A 21,435-nucleotide genomic window follows, 5' to 3' on the forward strand; every position below is an offset into this window, starting at 1 on the left:
ATGTGTTTGATGAATTGTCTCTTCTATTAGATAGAATTTAATTGATGCAATTTCTTTAGTTTACTTCTTGCAATGCTTTGTTAGTTAGATGTTTTATATTTCCATGGTGTTTATTCTTCATTTGAATGCAATTAGGTTAGATTAGATTTCTTTAATGCTCTAGGTTTCATTCTATGCTTAATTTCATTGATGCTTTACTTCATGTTGCTTTTTATTCTAGTGCAATTGTAATTTAGGTTAGGTTAGCCTTCCTTTATTTGTATTGTCTTTCATTTACTAGATTATGTTTCATTTAATATTTTGTTATTTCATTCATTAGTTTAATTCTGTTGACAGTGAAATCGTAGCGTAGAGTGACAATGCATTGGGAGATCACTATTAATGGGTAAACAGGATGTTGTTCATTTTGTTAGGGTAAATTTCATACTTATTTTGTTATCTCATTTTTAGGTTTAGAATCAAAACCTAAAACCCCCATTTCCATATCAAAAATCTAAAAATATAAATAACATACAATCCTATGGTTATCATTCCATCGTTGCATTCGTTGGGAGATGACTCGAGTTAACCTTATGCTATACTAGCGTAGATAGATTCAATACTTAATTCTTTTGATATCGTATCATGAAAAAAATGATCTTATCAATGGCTCATGTGAAGCATGGTTCCCAGCACCTATTTACTCGGGCATGTCTCCCACTCGATCAACACTCATCATCAAAGGTCATTCATTCGTCATTCCTTACATATCGTCGCCCGCTCGACACTCACATATCGCCACTCGACATTCCTCACAAACCTCCACTCACTTAGCACACCGTATGAATCGTCGCTCGACACTCATCCCACATCCCCGATTACTTAAACTCGTCGCTCAGTTGACATAAATGTTGGAGCAATCCAGGTGCTCTAGGTTTTGATATTTAGGCAAAGGTTTAAATTAGGTTTATTGTTGTATTTGATATGCATTGTAAGTGTGCAGGATAGAGGTACAATAAGGAAAGTCCAAGTGTGATCTTAGCAAAGGAGGAAAGTCTAAGGGTGAGTCTTGGCGGTGTAAGTCCAAGTATATAGTCTTGGCAACGTAAATCCAAGTGTGACTTGGCAAAGGATAAAGTCCCAGAGTGTGACTCTTGGCGGTGAAGATCCAACAATGATGACAAGGCTGATGGAAGCTCCAGAAGGCAAGGCGTGAAGGATGGGGAGACATTCGAAAGACGCAAGGCTGATGGAGGAGGCTAAAAGGTTAGGTCTAGGTTGTGTGGGCAAGGACAAGTGCATGAGAGATTGTACTCAAGGTAAAATCCTATATTTTAGGATTTATTGTAGCAATCACTTAGCAGTACTGTAGCGACCACTGTAGCAGTACTATAGTAATCGTTGTAGCAGTACTGTAGTGATTACCGTAGCAGAACTGCAACAGTCGACTGGTATATTATAGCAATCGACTGGTAGCCGACCGTTGGGTAACGGTCAACTTCACTTAAATGACCAATCGACTGATGCATGCACCAATTGACTGGTGACGAGAAAATAGCTTAGAGTTTTCCTCTCGAGATCTATCTAATAGCGCTCAGGGTTCTTGGGCATGGTTGAAAAAATAGAGGTGGTTAACCCCTATCAGTAGTCTCCCAAAGCCTTCAAGCTCTTCTTGTGATCTAAGGATATTTGGATCAAGGTTGTGGTGAGGTTTCTCTACCAAGAAGGAGGTTTGAGCTACCCAAAGTTTCTGGGGAATCATCCACTGATGAATCAGGATTGTCCACCTTACAGGCAGCCATGGAGTAGGAGCTTTATCTCCGAACCACGTTAAATCAACATATATTGATTTGTTTTCTTGTTTATTGTCTTCTAGAGTTAGATTTCCTTTTGTTTGTTAGTACTTTTATTTCTGCTGCATACTAACCATTGTAGGAAATGACTATTTAGGTGATGAGCTATTCACCTCCCCTCTAGCGGACGTTAAGATCCCAACAATAAAGTCAGTCATGCGACATCCAAAATAACATTAATGTTAACATTGAGTGATAGTTGTTAGAGTCGCTTGCCGATCAGATGATTGAATGATAGAAGGACTTGGGTCTAGTCTGTCGATCATAAACCTCCTTTGACCAGACTTAAAGGGAAGCTTGTGATATGGCGTGTTGTGAGTGACCCCAAAGGTAATGTGAGGTCGACAGTTAAGGTAATGTGGTAGTCAAGGTCAAGGTGTATGTATCCTAACAGACCACTTTCAACGGGGCTCAGTTCCCCACTTCTCATGGGCATGACTCCCAACATAAACCCGGTCGGAAATAGAGCTAGCCGGATCTCCGAGACTAAGTTTCCCACTCCTCATGAGCATGACTCTCAGCATAAATCCGACCGACCCTAGAGTAGGTCAAATCCTCGGGACTCAGCTCCCCACTCCTCATGGGCATGACTCCCAACATAAACCTGGATGGCCCTAGAGATGGTTAGATATTCGAGGCTCGACTCCCCACTCCTCATGGGCATGGCTCCTAACATAAATCTGACCAGCTCTAGAGCCGGTTGGATCCCAGGGACTCAACTCTCCACTCCTCATGGGCATGAGTCCCAACATAAACCCAGTCGGCCCAAGAATAGGTCGAATCTCTAGGATTCAGCTTCCCACTCCTCATGGGCATGACTTGTTGGAGTGTATACTGAAAGCCTAAGCTTTATAAACATTCATTATGAATAAAGAATAACATTTGGTCAAATTGTCTACATTTGTTTGTAGTTGTTCAATTAATTTATATTGTAGATAACATAGCATGTGGTGTCATATGCAGAAGATAATGTTATCAGTACCTTATAAATTATAAACAGTAGCTCACGACCAAAATGGAAAGGAACAAACCATTAGAAGGTCGTAGAGTAATTAGGTATCAGTTTATCTTGACTGTATAATTACACTAGTACACTTAGAGTGTATTGAGTAGGACCATTTGAGGTCGTTTCTTTTATACTGATTTTATAAAGAAACAAAGACCTCGGTTATTATGGAAGTGTGTGCTCTTAATCCTAATATAATAACAAGCACATATATTTGATATTTATTTCTTTAATTTATCAATGGGTGAGATTTAATTCGATGAATCAATAAGCCCGATAAGTTGGGAAATGGTATCGCTTATAGTGTGTGTTGTTGATTATAGAAGGAAACTGTGTCCTAGAGATACTAGGTTGAGAATGTCCCCAAGAGGAGCTCATAAGGATTGTCATGTTAAACCCTGCAGGTGGACTTAGTCCGACATGACGATAAGGTTGAGTGGTACTACTCTTGGACTAAGATATTAATTAAATGAGTTGTCAGTAACTCACTTAATTAGTGGACATTCGATATCTTAAACACAGGGAGACTAACACACTCATAATAAGAAGGAGCCCAAAAATGTAATTTGGGATTGGTGCGGTAGTTCAATGATAGTTCTCTAGTGGAATGAATTATCATTGATAAAATTAAGTTGTGTGTTCGGGGCGAACACGGGATGCTTAATTTTATCGAGAGACCAAAACCAATTCCTCCTCTCGGTCCCTATCGTAGCCTCTTATTTGTAGAGTTCTATACCCACCTTCTATTCCCACCCAATAGGGGCCGGCCAAGATAGCTTGGAAACAAGCTAGGGTCGGCCTAGGTATAAGATTGGGTGGCCGGCCCTAACTTGAACCCAAGCTAAGTAGGGCCGGCCAAATAAAATTAAAAAAGAAATTTAATTTTAATTTTTATTATGTGGAAGATATAATTTATTAAAGAGAATTAAAATTAAAATATCTCTCTTGTAAAAGATCTACAAAAGATTAAAGAAAGATATTAGATCTCTTTCCTTATTTGTAGATTGGTGAGATATATTTTATTTTCTCTTTAAAAATTATTCACATGTTGTAAAATTAAAATTATAGAAATTTCTTTTTTATCAACCATGAAGAGATTTGAAGAGAAATTTTATTTTTTTAAAATTTCCGGAAACAAATTAGGAAGTTTTAATTGTTGATTAAAACTTGTTCAATTTTGTTTTCATTGATGTGGCCGGCCACTTGATTTTAATTAGGGAAATTTTATTTTATTTTTCTCAATTAAATCATGTCAAGGAAATTAAGAAAATTTTATTGTAATTAAATTTCCTAATTTGCCTAGGCCAAGGAATATAAAAGAAGGGGTGAGGGTGCCTTCAAGAGACACAACATCTATTATTTCTCTCCCTCTTTTGTTCCTTGGTGTGGCCGGCCATCCTCTCCCTCTCTTCCTCTTGTGGTGGCCGAACCTCTCTCTCTCCCTTGGAGCTCTTGTGGTGGCCGGATACTACTTGGAGAAGAAGAAGAAGGAGGAGAGAAAGCTAGCATCTCTTGGAGCTTGGTTAGTATTTTGGCTTTTCTCCTTGGTGAAGTTTTCCTTTGTGGCCGAACCTTGCTTGGAGGAGAAGAAGGTGGTTGGTGGTTTCTCATCTCGGTAGATCGTTGCCCACACAACGTCCGAGGTTAGAAGAGAAATACGGTAGAAGATCAAGAGGTTTTTCTACAAGGTATAACTAGTAATTTTTATTTCCGCATCATGCTAGTTATTTATGGAAATAATACCAAATACAAGAGGCTTACGTTCTAGAATTTCGAATATGTTTTTTCGATGTTGTGTTCTTTTGTTTTTTTCTTTTCCTTGTGATTTGATTGTTCTCTTTGGTTAACCTAAAGTTATTTTAGGAAATTAAATATTAGCTTTCTATAAAAGGTTTTGTCTAGTCGGTGGTGGTTGCTCCCATATCCAAGAAGGCCATGTGCCTCACCACGTCAGTACTGGGAACCAATTATGGAAATTAATATTTAATGGAATTAATAACTTAAGGAGACTTGGGTCGAACGTGTAAGTTTCGCAGGAGATCCAAGTCAAAACCTAAAAGAACACATAGATTAAGTTTTGGATCAAACTTGTTAAGTTCCGCAGGCGATCCAAAATTTAATTTAAAAGAACACATGGTAGCTAGGAAATGGTTCAGACCTTTGTACAAAATTTTTGTACAGTGGAACCATTAGGTTTTTCGAGTAGCAACCAACAATTGGTATCAGAGCTAGGGTTTTGCCTCTGTGTATTTGGTATTAGTTTAATTATGCACATGTCATACATAATTTAGGCAGGTTAATAGTAGGATGTGCTAACTTTGTGGATGCAGGATCCAACTATTATGGCTTTTAGTTATTATGTGTGTGATTGGACCCTTGGACATGTCAAGGGCATTTATCTGTGTGTGCATGATTGTATTAAAAACTAGGAGTGATTTAGTTTTATTAGGATTTTATTTTTGATCTAGATACATGTACATTCCTTTTATGGAATATAGGATCAAAATGTAAAATTCTATTTATGTCGCGGATCGAATCTTGCAAAGCGTGGAACCTTCTAAGGACCAGAGGCGCAGCGGAACTAGGAGCAAGATGGATGCGACAGCTAGATCCGGTGGCGGTGGCCAAATATGGCAGCAGCTAGGGATGACAACACACGGAGGACAATTAGTGATAAAAGTCATAATAGTTGAAAATTAAATTTTCTATTTATTGCTTTTATATTATGCTGTGTGTGCATGTTAGTTTACAAGTTTTAGTAGGCTAGCATAGTTAAAATTCCTCATTTATAAATAACTAAGTGGGAGAGGGATTTTTAAATAAATCTCATGGTCTCCATTATCGGTTTGTAAGTGATGCAAACAAGTTTGCGTGTTTCTAAGTGCCTTCCTCCATAACGGATGAGCTTGTTTGTGGATCACTAGAACAGACTTCCATTTTTGGATGACTATAGGAAGTTAATTAAGAGCGTGTGATATTCCCCAACGGAAAGGGGCATAATCTTATTAATGAACTTAGTGTCAAGTAATGGTATACACTTAGACACATCTAATAGTATCCTCCCCATCGGAGTCACTGCTATTATTTGTGTGACCAAAAGACACCAACTATTAATTTTATTTGTCAAAAAGTTAGGTTGACAAGATAATAAAATTAATGGGATAAAACCCTCCTTTTACAAATGTTGAATTTGTATACGTCCACACTAACGTGGCATACAAAATTCACGGTGTTTTGAAGGTGTTGGTTAATTTAAAATAGTATTGTTTGAGGAATCAATATTATTCTAAATTTAGAGTGCTGACCAAAAGTTATTTGTGATTCTTAGGATGTCTTTCAACCCACTGTCCATCATACTTCAACAGAATAGACTTACTGGACCAAACTACATAGATTGGAAAAGAAACCTGGACATTGTTCTTACTGCTGAAAGCTATAAATTTGTGACCGAATTGTCCTGATGCACCCATGGTGAATCTACCCAAGAGGAGATTGAATATCATAGGAAATGGGTAAAGCGATGAGATGGCGCGGTGTTACATTTTGGCTTCAATGTCAAATGTATTGCAACATCAAGATTTACCAAACAGCCTATGATATTATGAACAATCTCAAAGAACTCTTTGGTCATCGTGATAGGGCTTCTAGGCAAGAAGCCATGAGAAAGATAATGACAGCCACCATGCAAGAGGGTACTCCGTAAGGGATCATATCCTAAAGATGATGGCTTATCTGAACGAGATATGAGATCCTTGGAGGAGAAATTGATGGGGAAACCCAGATCGATATGATCCTCCAACGCTACCTAGAAGTTTTGAGCACCCCGAACTATAATATGAATAAGAGGGCTTATTCATTAGCGGAACTATTGACTCAAGCAGCTGAAGGATTATTTCGTCACAATGCTCAAATTCACTATCGAAAATGGTTCTACTTCTAAACCGAAAGGAAAGAAGAAGAAGAAACAAGTGGTTCAGAAAGAAAGTGAATAAATCTCGTAGTACGGATTTAAAGTCGGAATGAAGAAGTCAAGGGCAAGTGCTTCATCCGTAAGTGCAGTGACATCGAAGGCTGACCGTCTCGTAGGAACCAAAACAAAGGTATATCTCATACTCTAGTTGTTGAAACATGTTTAGCGGTGTTATCTACCAGCACCTGGTGTGTAGATACGGGAGCCACTGATCATGTCTGCAATTCCTTGTAGGGGTTCCAGGAAACCCGACGACTATCTGAAGGAGAAATTACTGTCTACATGGGTAATGCTACTAAGGTGGCAGCTGTTGCAGTGGGAGACGTCTACTTATCTTTTAGTAGAAATAGAAATTTGATTTTAAGAAATTGTCTTTATGTACCCAGTTTTAGAAAGAATTTAATTTCAGTTTCTAAACTGCTTTTAGATGGATATTCAGTTTCTTTCAGTAACGATGTAGTTATTAAAAGAAATAAAGTGATTATCTGTTCTGGTGCATTAGTTGGCAATTTGTATACTTTAAATCCAATTTCTTCCACAAAGCAAAACATGGAAATTTATAACTCATCTTCTAACTCTAATAAGAGAAAAGAACCTTCGGAAATGAACCAAGCATATCTTTGGCATCTAAGGCTTGGTCATATTAACTTAAGTAGGATTCAGAGGCTTATAGCCGATGGACTTTTGAGTTCATTTGAGTTGGAAAATTTTCCAACTTGTGAATCTTGCTTGGAAGGTAAAATGACCAAGAGGCCATTCAAGGCCAAGGGGTATAGAGCCAAAGAAGTGTTAGAATTGGTTCACTCTGATTTGTGTGGTCCTATGTCTGTCCAGGCAAGAGGAGGTTTTGAATATTTTGTCTCTTTCATAGACGATTATCAAAGATATGGATACATTTACCTAATGCGCCGCAAGTCCGAGTGCTTTGATTAGTTCAAAGAATACAAGGCTGATGTGGAGAAACGACTAGGTAAAAGTATCAAGACACTACAGTCAGATCGTGGTGGCGAATACCTCTTAGGAGAGTTTAGGAATTACTTATCAGAGGCCGGGATTCAATCCCAATTGTCTACACCTGGAACACCCCAACAGAATGGTGTAGCAGAACGAAGGAATAGGACTCTTATGGAGATTGTTAGATCAATGATGAGTTATTCAGATTACCAAATTGCTTTGGGGATACGCCCGAAACAAGAAGATATCGCTCGAACTTAGTACCTTCTAAATCCGCTTCTTCTACTCCCATAGAATTGTGGAATGGGCAAAGCCCACCTAAGACATATTCGGATTTGGGGTAGTCCAACACATGTGCTGAAACCAGATGTCGATAAGTTAGAATCCAGAAGTTCGCGTGTTTGTAGGATATCCCAAAGGAACGAAAGGTGGTTTATTTTATAGTCCTAAAGACCGTAAGGTCATTGTTAGCACCAATGCCCGCTTTTAGAAGAAGACTATATAATGGATCGCAAGCCCAGAGCAAAGTTGTTTTAGAAGAACTTAGAGGACACGTCTACTTCAGTACCAACAAGACAAGATGAAGTACCACAAGAGACCGCAACACGTGTCACACATGATACACAACCACGGACAATGCCTCGTCATAGTGGAGGGTTGTAAGGCAACAACGAAGATTCATGTTTTTGGGAGAGTCTTCGGATTTGATCCTGTAAACATGAACCCGATCCCTGACATATGACGAAGCACTCCAAGATATGGATGCAAGATCTTGGCAAAAGGCGATGAATTCAAATAGAGTCTATGTACTCTAATAAGGTCCGAGCTTGTAGAACCACCTAATGGTGTAAAAGCCGTTGGATGTAAGTGGATCTACAAAAGGAAAAGAGGGATGACGGAAGGTAGAAACCTTCAAAGCTAGGCTTGTTGCGAAAGGGTACACTCGGAAAGAGGAATCGATTATGAGGAAACATTTTCACCAGAGCCATGCTTAAGTCTATCCGGATACTCTTATCCATTCGCTCATATGGATTATGAGATTTGGCAAATGGATGTCAAGACAGTTTTCCTTAATGGAAGTCTTGAAGAGAACATCCATATGAAGCAAACCGTAAGGGTTCATTGAAAAGGCAAAGAGCATCTAGTGCAAGCTCAATCGGTCCATTTATGGATCAAGCAAGCTTCAAGGTCTTGGAACATCCGGTTTAATGAAGTAATCCAGTCATATGGATTTATTCAAAGTCCGATGAGTCTTGTGTATATAAGAAGTGTAACGAAACGTGGTGGTATTTCTTGTACTATACGTAGATGATATTTTGTTAATTGGCAACAATGTCAAGGTATTATCGATCGAAGGGTATGGTTGTCCAAACAATTTGATATGAAGGACTTAGAGATTGTGCACACATTCTTGGGATCAAAGTTATAAGGGATCGTAAGAAAAGAATGTTGTGTCTGTCCCAAGCTTCATATATAGATACAATCCTTGCTCGCTTTAGCATGCAGGATTCCAAGAAAGGTTTCTTACCTTTTAGACATGGGGTAGCTCTATCTAAAGAGATGTCTCCAAAGACGCCGAAAGAGATAGAGGACATGAAAGCAGTTCCTTATGCCTAGGTGAGGGAAGCCTAATGTATGCAATGCTACGAGACCGATATTTGTTTCTGGGCATGGTCACAGATATCGAGTAACTCGATAAGGACATTGGATCATGCGGTAAAGCATATATCAAGTACCGAGAAGGACTAGAGATTATATGCTAGTTTACCAAGCGCACGATCTCGCTCCCCGTGGGTTACATTTGATTCGATTTCCAATCGATAGGGATAACAAAAGTCTACATCAGCTATCTGCTTACTTTAGGAGGTGGAGTCATTTCATGGAGGAGTGTTAAGGAGATTTCGGACTCAACCATGGAAGTCGAGTATGTAGCAGCCTCCGAGGCAAAAAGCAGTATGGCTCAGAACTTTCTAATGGACTTAGATGTGATTCCGGTTTGCCCAAAATCATCACAATTTATTGTGATAATAGCGGTGCAGTTGCAAACTCGAAGGAACCACGAGATCATAAGGCAAGTAAACATATAGAGCGCAAGTACCACCGATACGAGATATTGAAGCGAGGAGAAGTTGTCATCGCCAAGATTGCATCACGGATAACCTGGCATCCTTTCACTAAGGCCCTTCCTACAAAGCTTTCGATCGGCATGTGGAGGAATGGGAATCAGATGTATGGTAGAAGATATGGCACTTAGTCATTAGTATAAGTGGGAGATTGTTGAGTGTATAACGAAAGCCTAAGCTTTGTAAACATTCATTATGAATAAAGAATCACATTTGGTCAAATTGTCTACATTTGTTTGTAGTTGTTCAATTAATTTATATTGTAGATAACATAGCATGTGGTGTCATATGCAGAAGATAATGTTATCAGTACCTTATAAATTATAAACAGTAGCTCACGACCAAAATGGAAAGGAACAAACCATTAGAAGGTCGTAGTGTAATTAGGTATCAGTTTATCTTGACTGTATAATTACACTAGTACACTTAGAGTGTATTGAGTAGGACCATTTGAGGTCGTTTCTTTTATACTGATTTTATAAAGAAACAAAGACCTCGGTTATTATGGAAGTGTGTGCTCTTAATCCTAATATAATAACAAGCACATATATTTGATATTTATTTCTTTAATTTATCAATGGGTGAGATTTAGTTCGATGAATCAATAAGCCCGATAAGTTGGGAAATGGTATCACTTATACTGTGTGTTGTTGATTATAGAAGGAAACTGTGTCCTAGAGATACTAGGTTAAGAATGTCCCCAAGAGGAGCTCATAAGGATTGTCATTTTAAACCCTGCAGGTGGACTTAGTCCGACATGACGATAAGGTTGAGTGGTACTACTCTTGGACTAAGATATTAATTAAATGAGTTGTCAGTAACTCACTTAATTAGTGGACATTCGATATCTTAAACACAGGGAGACTAACACACTCATAATAAGAAGGAGCCCAAAAATGTAATTTGGGATTGGTGCGGTAGTTCAATGATAGTTCTCTAGTGGAATGAATTATCATTGATAAAATTAAGTTGTGTGTTCGGGGCGAACACGGGATGCTTAATTTTATCGGGAGACCAAAACCAATTCCTCCTCTCGGTCCCTATCGTAGCCTCTTATTTGTAGAGTTCTATACCCACCTTCTATTCCCACCCAATAGGGGTCGGCCAAGCTAGCTTGGAAACAAGCTAGGGCCGGCCTAGGTATAAGATTGGGTGGCCGGCCCTAGCTTGAACCCAAGCTAAGTAGGGCCGGCCAAATAAAATTAAAAAAGAAATTTAATTTTAATTTTTATTATGTGGAAGATATAATTTATTAAAGAGAATTAAAATTAAAATATCTCTCTTGTAAAAGATCTACAAAAGATTAAAGAAAGATATTAGATCTCTTTCCTTATTTGTAAATTGGTGAGATATATTTTATTTTCTCTTTAAAAATTATTCACATGTTGTAAAATTAAAATTATAGAAATTTCCTTTTTATCAACCATGAAGAGATTTGAAGAGAAATTTTATTTTTTTAAAATTTCCGGAAACAAATTAGGAAGTTTTAATTGTTGATTAAAACTTGTCCAATTTTGTTTTCATTGATGTGGCCGGCCACTTGATTTTAATTGGGGAAATTTTATTTTATTTTTCTCAATTAAATCATGTCAAGGAAATTAAGGAAATTTTATTGTAATTAAATTTCCTAATTTGCCTAGGCCAAGGAATATAAAAGAAGGGGTGAGGGTGCCTTCAAGAGACACAACATCTATTATTTCTCTCCCTCTTTTGTTCCTTGGTGTGGCCGGCCATCCTCTCCCTCTCTTCCTCTTGTGGTGGCCGAACCTCTCTCTCTCCCTTGGAGCTCTTGTGATGGCCGGATACTACTTGGAGAAGAAGAAGAAGAATGAGAGAAAGCTAGCATCTCTTGGAGCTTGGTTAGTATTTTGGTTTTTCTCCTTGGTGAAGTTTTCCTTTGTGGCCGAACCTTGCTTGGAGGAGAAGAAGGTGGTTGGTGGTTTCTCATCTCGGTAGATCGTTGCCCACACAACGTCCGAGGTTAGAAGAGAAATACGGTAGAAGATCAAGAGGTTTTTCTACAAGGTATAAGTAGTAATTTTTATTTCCGCATCATGCTAGTTATTTATGGAAATAATACCAAATACAAGAGGCTTACGTTCTAGAATTTCGAATATGTTTTTTTGATGCTGTGTTCTTTTGTTTTTTTCTTTTCCTTGTGATTTGATTGTTCTCTTTGGTTAACCTAAAGTTATTTTAGGAAATTAAATATTAGCTTTCTATAAAAGGTTTTGTCTAGTCGGTGGTGGTTGCTCCCATATCCAAGAAGGCCATGTGCCTCGCCACGTCAGTACTGGGAACCAATTATGGAAATTAATATTTAATGGAATTAATAACTTAAGGAGACTTGGGTCGAACGTGTAAAGTTCCGCAGGAGATCCAAGTCAAAACCTAAAAGAACAAATAGATTAAGTTTTGGATCAAACGTGTTAAGTTCCGCAGGCGATCCAAAATTTAATTTAAAAGAACACATGGTAGCTAGGAAAAGGTTCAGACCTTTGTACAAAATTTTTGTACAGTGGAACCTATAGGTTTTCCGAGTAGCAACCAACATGACTCCCAACAAAAACCCGACCTACCCTAAAGCTGACCAGATCTCTAGGGCTCAACTCCCCACTCTTCATGGGCATGACTTCTAATATAAAACTAGCTGGCCCTAAAGCTGATCAAATCTTCGAGCCTCAGCTCCCTGCTCCTCATGGGCACTCCTAGCCAGTGTTTGTAAAATTTCGTATGATTCGAAAGCACAAATCGATCTTGGATCGTGTAGAATCGATTTTTATAGTAGGATCGCAATAGGATCAGTAAGATCAGAACAAGATCGGTAGGATCGTAACAGGATCAAAGTAGAATCAGAGCAAGATCCGTGAAAGCTTTGAGGGGTCATAACTTTTGACTGTGATTGAACCACGTGACCTATAATATATCAAATTGAAACTCGTTCAAAGATCTATAATTAATTTCACGGTTTACCTTAACCATCGAGTTTCAAACCCAAAAAACATCATTTAAAGCATTTTTAGAGACTCGAAAGATTTTATCTTCTTTTATTATCTTTTTTTCATCTTTTGTAGAGTTAGAGTTAGGGTTTTGAGATTATTTAAATATACGTTTAATTATTTTTGAGTTAGTTTTTTATTAGTAATATTATATCATTTTTTCTCACCAAAATAATAAGTTTTTAGATGTCTATTGTCTAGTATACTACAAAACCAAAAAGTCTTTAGAAGATTATTTCCGATTTTCATATTCGAATCAAAGGATTTAATGGTTTCTGCTATGCGTGTTAAGTGTTTTGTTGGCCTTTAAATTGGATTATCTTGTAAACCAAGAGAATATTTTTGAGGTTGAATGTAATTATTATTATTATTATTTTAGTAAAAAATTTATATTATTTCTTTTTATGATATGGAAATATAAATATTATTGAGTGCTATTTTATGAGAATGGTGGTTAAATTATTAGTTAATTTAAATTTATATATGTAGTAATGTAATCAGAGGTGTTGAGTGTAAATGATTGCATATATATGCAAAATTAGTAATCTATTTACATGTAAATAGTTTTTTAGATATTTTTTTCTAATATTAATCGTGTATTATAAAATTTTAAGGATTTTTACTAAAATCGTACGGTTCTACCATTCAAGCCAGACTGATCCAATCTTGACCCTAAATCAATTCTATGTAGGATCACGATTCTACAAACTATGCTCCCAACACAAGCCCAGTCGACTCTAAAGCTAAGTCAGATCCCTGGAGCTTAGCTCCCCATCCCTTATAAGCGTAGCTCCCAACAAAAAATTAGTTAGCCCTAGAGCCGTCGAATTTTTGGGGCTCGGCTCCCCACTCCTCATGGGCACGACTCCCAACATAAACCCGATTAGCCCTAGAGTTGTTCAGATCTTCGGGACTCAACTCCCCACTCCTCATGGGCATGACTCCCAATAAAAACCCGACTAGCCCTAGATCCTATCAGATCCCTGGGGCTCAACTCCCTACTTTTCATGAGTATGACTCCCAACATATACCTGGTCAGCCTTAGATCCGATCGAATCTCCAGGGCTCAATTCTCCACTCCTCATGGGCATGGCTCCCAATATAAACCCAATTAACCCTATAGACGACCAAACTCCCTCTAGGAGATAGCCTTATCAGGGAATTACAATCACGTGTCAGAGAATAACAGCACTCGCCAGGGAATATTCCCCTACTATGACATATACACTCAATAGAACCTTCCTCTGCCTAGAAGAAGACGGTCGTACATCCTCAACTACCTGACATATTCTAACACATGATATTATTTGATGCCTCATTATTGCGAAGGTTATAAGAGACAGTATAAAAACGGAGTCCTCTCTGTTGGCCAAGGATGCGTGTACACACTCGCATCCAGATTAATGTTCTACTATTCATTTTCTTCCCCATTTTCATTCAGCTACTGTTTTAGCTTGAGCATCGGAGTGTCTGCACAAGGGGCTCCTTCACTAGTTCTCGCTCTAATGTTCCTGTTGGCCCTGTATGTGGTGTGCGCAGGTCCACAGCTCCCAGCTCTAGGTCCACAGTTCTTAGCTCAAAGTCTTTCCTCCGTCAACATTCCTACCACCTCACTGGCCACCCATTTACTCAACTTCCAGATAGAATTAAATTTGGCGTCATTCGTGGAAACATTCACCTATTTCAAAAGATAAGGATGGACGCAGCTAGTAAAATTAAAGTTACCATAACACCAGAGGAGTACGAGCTATTTCTGAAGGCCAAGGTGCAAGCAATGTCCCAAGAATAGGCCATGGATTCTCACCCGCATGGGCACCTACAACCTCGCTGGAGGAGTTTCCTGTGTCTGAGAAAAGATCAAAGTAAAATATAGTCATTTGAGTTTCCCAGAGTGTTTTTCCGAATGTCCACTGAGGGTTGCTCCAAAATTAAGTAGTCACAAGCCTTCTCATTAGAGAATGCACCCTAGAGAGACCCAAGGCGAGGCAAGGTTCCTGTTGCTCAAAAATCACCTAAACAACCCAGTGTACCTTTCTCTCAAGAGGTACTAGATAAAAAGCTACCTAAGCATTTCTGACCTTTATTGGTTGGAGAGTACGAAGGCAACACCGATCCTAAAGATCACCTTCAAAGATTCGAGAGCGCCCTATATTACATTAGTATAGCAATGTCATAAAATGACGAGTGTTTTTGACCACTCTATCAGGCTCAGCACAAAGATGGTTTGGCCTATTATTGGTCGGATCTATTACCTATTTTAAGAAATTCAAAAAAGCCCTCCTGCACCACTTTACCAGCAGTAGGAGGTATCAAAAGACTAGTCTGAGTCTGTTCACACTCAAGCAAAAGACCAAGGAGTCCCTACGAGCATATATCAAGCGATTCAACCAAGCGCTAGATGTTCCGTTCGCCACTTCTGAAATATTAATAAGTGTCTTCTCTCAAGGTATTTTAGAAGGAGAATTCTTTCGAGCCCTCATTAGAAAGCCTGCAAAGGACTTCAATGATCTGCTGAGGAAAATAGCCAAATACATTAATGTAAAGGAAGCCAAGACCACCCGAAAGAAGGAGGTGACTGGCCCATCTCCAACAGACCAAGATGACGGAGACCACCACCACCTCCAGTATGCCCTAGAGACCCTCGACCGAATCTCTTGTTGGTTCGGAAAGCTAGAGTGGTACAACACATTGAGCCAGTTTGGACTACTTTTAGGCTACATTTGGTTGGGTGTAATGTAATTGAGCTTGTAATGTAATCAAATTTGTAATGTAATGTAATGTAATCTTGATTACATTACTACGTTTGGTAATGAAATGTATGTAATCTTTGATTACAAAGGTGATTACATTCATTTGTTTGGTGTCCATTATTTTTATAAGGAATGTAATTCGTATTATTATAAAATGACAAAAATATCCTACGACTTCTACCAGCGGCGCTACATCTCTGTCGGAGCTTGCGGTGGCCGCTGTCGTCGGTCGCTGGCCACCGTCGGCCGCTGGCCGATTGTCGGTCGCTGGCGACCGACGGACGCCGACCGATCATCGGCGTTCACCGGTCGTCGATCGTCGCCGATCGCCGGCGTCGTCGGTCGCCGGCGGTCGTCAGCCGGTCACCGATCACCGACGGTCGTTGGTAGTCGGCGGCCGCCGGCGCCCGTCGGTCGCTAGCCGCCGGGGGCGGTGATGGGCGGTGGCAGTGGCGACGGGCGAAGATGGGGGCGATAGACTAGGGGTATATTTGACATCCAAATTTTTATTAAAAGATGACCTCGTAATGTAATCGGATTACAATGTGTTTGTTTTGTAATCCAGATTACAAAACTTCATTACATTTTATAATCCAGATTACATTACATTACAAGTTAAAAATGAAACCAAACAAAATAATCAACTTTGTAATGTAATCTAGATTACATTACAAGGTAGATTATACCCTACCAAACGCAGCCTTAGTGAACCTCTCCAGTGGGTACCTCGAAATTGCACTTACCATTGGTCCAAGACCCATAACATAAGAGACTGTCATCAACTTGCTTGTGAAACACTCCCAGACTCTCGCCCCAGTTTAAAGTTATAAGTGTGCATGGCTCACACACCCAACAAGCATCCACTCGGCTATCCCAGACTTTCACCGCAACTACGAGTTATAAGTACGCATGGCTTATGCGCCTAACGACCATCCGATCGGCTATCCCAAACTCTCACCAAACTTATGAGTTATAAGCATGCATGACTCATGCATTTAATGACCATCAGGTCGGCTATCCTAGACTCTTTCCACAGTCGCGAGTTATAAGTGTGCGTGGTTTGCGTGCCTAATAACCATCCGATTGTTTGTCCCAAACTCTAGCCCCAGCTACGAGTTATAATCGTGCTTGGTTCACGTGCCCAACGATCATCCATTCAGCTGTCCCAAACTCTCGCCTTAGCTACGAGTTATAAGTGTGCATGGCTCATGCGCCCAATGACCATCCAATCGGTTGTCCCAAACTCTCGCCCCAGTTTCAAGTTATAAGTGTGCATGATTTACGCGTCGAATGGCCATCCGGTTGGTTGTCCCAAGCTTTTGCCCCAACTGCGAGTTATAAGCATACATAGCTCACATGCCCAATGATCATCCAGTCGGTTGTCCCAGACTCTAGCCACAGTTGTGAGTTATAAGTGGACATGACTCATGCAAATTATTCACTTGGGCATTACTCCCAACACCCATTTACTTGGGCATGGATCCCACTAGATCGACACTCATCATCAAAGATTGCTCGCTCGGTATTCCTTATATATCACTGCTTGCTCGATACTCGCATATCGTCGCTCGACATTCCTCACAAATCGCCACTTGCTTTTCACGCCGCATGAATCGCCGCTCAACACTCATCCCGTATCCCGATTACTTGAACTCGCCTCTCACTTGACCAAAAATCAGTCATACGACATCCAAAGATAATGTTAATGTTAATATTAAGTGGCAGTGGTTAGAGTCGCTAGCTAATCAGATCATTGAATGTCTAAAGGACTTAGGTCTAGTCAGTCGATCATGAATCTCCTTCGACTAGACTTAAAGGGAGGTTTGTGATATGACGTGTTGTGAGCGGCCCCAAAGATAATATGGGATCGATAGTCAAGATAATGTGACAGTCAAGGTCAAGGTGTATGTATTCGAATAGACCATTTTCAATGGGGCTCAATTCCTTACTCCTCATGGGTATGACTCCCAATATAAACCCAACTGACTTAGCTGGTCGGATTTATGTGGTTCAACTCCCCACTCTTTATGGGCATAGCTCACAACATAAACCCGACCAGCCCTAGAGTCAGTCAAATCCCTAAGACTTAGCTCCCCACTCTTATGGACTCCCAATATAAACCTGGTCGACCCTATAGTTGATCGGATCTCTAGTGCTCAGTTTTCCACTCCTCATGGACATGACTCCCAACATAAATCCGCCCAACCCTAGAGCTAGTCGGATCTTCGGGGCTCAGCTCCCCACTCCTCATAGGCATGACTCCCAAAATTAGACCGACCATCTTTAGTGGTAGTCGAACCTCAAGGTCTTAGCTTCACACTCCTCATGGGCATGACTCCCAACCTAAAATCGGTCGGCCCTAGAGCCAGCCAAATCTTCGGGGCTTAGCTCCCCACTCCTCATGGGTATGACTCCCAATATAAATCCGACCGACCCTATAACCGGTCAAACTCCCTCTAGGAGATAGTCTTGTCATAGAATCAAAACCATTTGTCAGAGAATAACGATTATTCATCAGGGAATATTCTCCTGCTCTAGTATATACATGCAATAAAACCTTCTTCTGCCTAGGAGAAGGCGGCCGTACATCCTCTACTACCTAACATATTCTGATATCTGACATTTTATGATGACTCAATATTGCGGAGGTTATGAGAGATAATATAAAAAGAGGTGCTCTCCATTGGCTAAGGACATGTTACGCACATGCATCCAGATTACTATTCTACTGTTCATTTTCTTTTCTATTTTTTCTCGGCTGTCATTCTAACTTGAGCGTACGAGTGTCTGCGACAAGGACCCCTCCCCCCTTGGTTCTAGCTCTAACTTTATCATTGGCCCTGTTTATAGTGTGCATAGGTCCGCATCTCTCAACTCCAGGTCCGCAACTCCCAACTCGAAGTCTTTTCTCTGTCAACACTCCTGCCACCTCAACGACCACCCATCTACTCAATTTACGGACTAGATCAACATAGTTAGCATGCTCAAAAATATTCACGTGGTAGCAATTATGATTTTGTAGGTGCTATAACACGGATTCAATCTTGTCCACCTACCATTTATGTTATAGTAGTTACAATTTCATAGTTGTTATAATGCATATTCGATCTACTAACATAACATTCATATTATAGCAGTTATAAAATTATAACTACTGCAATACGTCTGATCGGTTCAAAATTTAAGATATTTAGACGAAAGATAATAATAAAAAATAATATTGAAAGTTAAATGTACATAATTAAACAGTGGAAAAGGAGGCTTTTTTATTATAAAGCAAAGTGGTTCATTATTTTGAAAAAAAACCACAATAATCTTTGATCTCAACCTCTAGTGACTCTCATAAACACTTTTGATTTGTTGATCACATATTGTTTGTATCAATTCCTTTGGATGAATAAAAAAAAGAATATTTATCCAAGAAAAGTATTCATACATGATACGGTACATAATGGTAGAGTCCGATAAGGTCAGACAGTCAGAAGTCAAGGGGACATGTCAATCAAAAGTCAAGGGAACGTGTCAGTTAGAAGTCAATGGGGTGTGGCAGCCAGCAGTTAGAGAAAGAAAAAGTGGGACCGCCTGACATCATCAACCGAATGATTCTCGGTCAGGCACTTACAGATCAGGATCCCAGATCTGAGACATCGGGTGTGAACGGGGGTAATGCCTGACTTAACCCGACTGGTCAACTCGGGTTACATATCTAAACCTGGTACTCTCGGTAGGCCAACTCCCGGTCGGCTCTTGGGCAATCCAAAAGGGAAGATGAGGCTTTCGCCACAGCTCGTCCCTCTCATCAAGACTCAAACCAGGTGTTATACCTGACAGATCATCTCGAGCTGCCCCTAGTCAAATTCGAGCGAGACAGAAGGCGCTAGATGACAACGAGGTCAGAGAATTGTAACTACCTATCAGAGAATAACTGATGTATGTTAGTGAATAATTTAATGGTCTGTGGTCATCTACGAATGGAACCTTCTTTCGGTCAATGGGAGGGTGTCATGCATCTTCCATCACCCGACAGGTCCTGACACCCGACATTCTCTGACATCTGTCAGTCTCCAGAGGTACGCACGGTCATATAAAAAGGGAGGTCCTCTCCCTTGAGCAGGTACACTCTCTCGCACATTCGCACTTGTCTTCTATAGTTCTTTTTCCTTCGTACACTGTTCTTCCCGGAAAAAAATACCTGACTTGAGCGTCGGAGGGCCTATGCCGGAGACTTTTCCCCTGGTATCTGGTCTCTAACGTTCTGTGTGCTTGTCTGAGTGTGCACAGAGCTTAAAGTACAGAAGTATCGTCGGCTCAGAGATCGTGGTTCATCAGCGCCATGTGAGGATTCATTCTCTTGGACACGTACGATAAGAGTGTCATAATCGTCTCCCCGTCAACACCAGTAACATCTCATCCGACCTTCGTCTGACTCAGATTCCGGACAGGATCAATTTGGCACCGTCTGTGGGAACTTCCTTCACCTGTTTTGGAGCATGAAGATGGAGGAGACCAGAAGAATCAATGTCACCATGACGGCAGGGGAGTACGAACTATTCAAGGAGGCCAAGAGGGGGTGGCTTCCGAAAAACAAACCACTGTTTCATGCCCGTACAAGATGCTTGTGATTTCCAAGGACCCGACTCACGTCTCGGATAAGGGATCTAAGAGAAAACATCCTGAGGATTTCCCTCCAGCCTTCTATCGGGAGCCTGGCCTGGACCTATTAGAATGTATACTAAAAGCCTAGCTTTTGGTATAAAACATTTATCTAGAAATAAGAATCACATTGGTCAAATGTCTACATTTGTGATAAATGTAGTTGTTCAATTAATTTATATTGTAGATAACATGGTGTGTGGTGTCACACACAGAAGATCATGTTATCAGTACCTTATAAATTATAATCACTAGCTCACGACCATGATGGAAAGGAACAAACCATTGGAAGGTCGTAGTGTAATTAGGTGTTAGTTTATCTTAACTATATAATTACACTAGTACACTAAGAGTGTATTGAGTAGGATCATTAGAGGTCGTTCCTTTTATACTGACTTTATAAAGGAACAAAGACCTCAGTTATTATAGAAGTGTGTGCTCTTAATCCTAATATAATAATAAGCACATATATTTGATATTTATTTCTTTAATTTATCAATGGGTGAGATTTAGTTCGATGAATCAATAAGCCCGATAAGTTGGGAAATGATATCACTTATAGTGTGTGTTGTTGATTATAGAAGGAAACTGTGTCCTAGTAATCTAGGTTGAGAATGTCCCCAAGAGGAGCTCAGGATTGTCATGTTAAACCATGCGGGTGGACTTAGTCCGACATGACGATGAAGTTGAGTGGTACTACTCTTGAGCTAGATATTAATTAAGTGAGTTGTCAAGAACTTACTTAATTAGTGGACATTGTTATCTTAAACACAGGAGACTAACACACTCATGATAAGAAGGAGCCCAAATGTAATTTGGGATTGTGCGTAGTTCAATAATAGTTCTCTAGTGGAATGATTATTATTGATAAAATTAAGTTGTGTGTTCGGGGCACGGGATGCTTAATTTTATCGGGAGACCAAAACCAATTCCTCCTCTCGGTCCCTATCGTAGCCTCTAGTATATAGAGATTTATACCCACCGCATACCCACCTTCTTACCCATCCAATGGGGCCGGCCAAGCTAGCTTGGAACCCAAGCTAGGGCCGGCCAAGACCAAGTGGATGAGCCATGTAGGTGGCCGGCCAAAGCTTGGGTCCCAAGCTTAGGTGGCCGGCCACTAGAATATTAAAAAGGATTTTTATTAA

This window comes from Zingiber officinale, chromosome 8A (assembly GCF_018446385.1).
Source record: "Zingiber officinale cultivar Zhangliang chromosome 8A, Zo_v1.1, whole genome shotgun sequence".
In the NCBI taxonomy this organism is placed as follows: domain Eukaryota; kingdom Viridiplantae; phylum Streptophyta; class Magnoliopsida; order Zingiberales; family Zingiberaceae; genus Zingiber; species Zingiber officinale.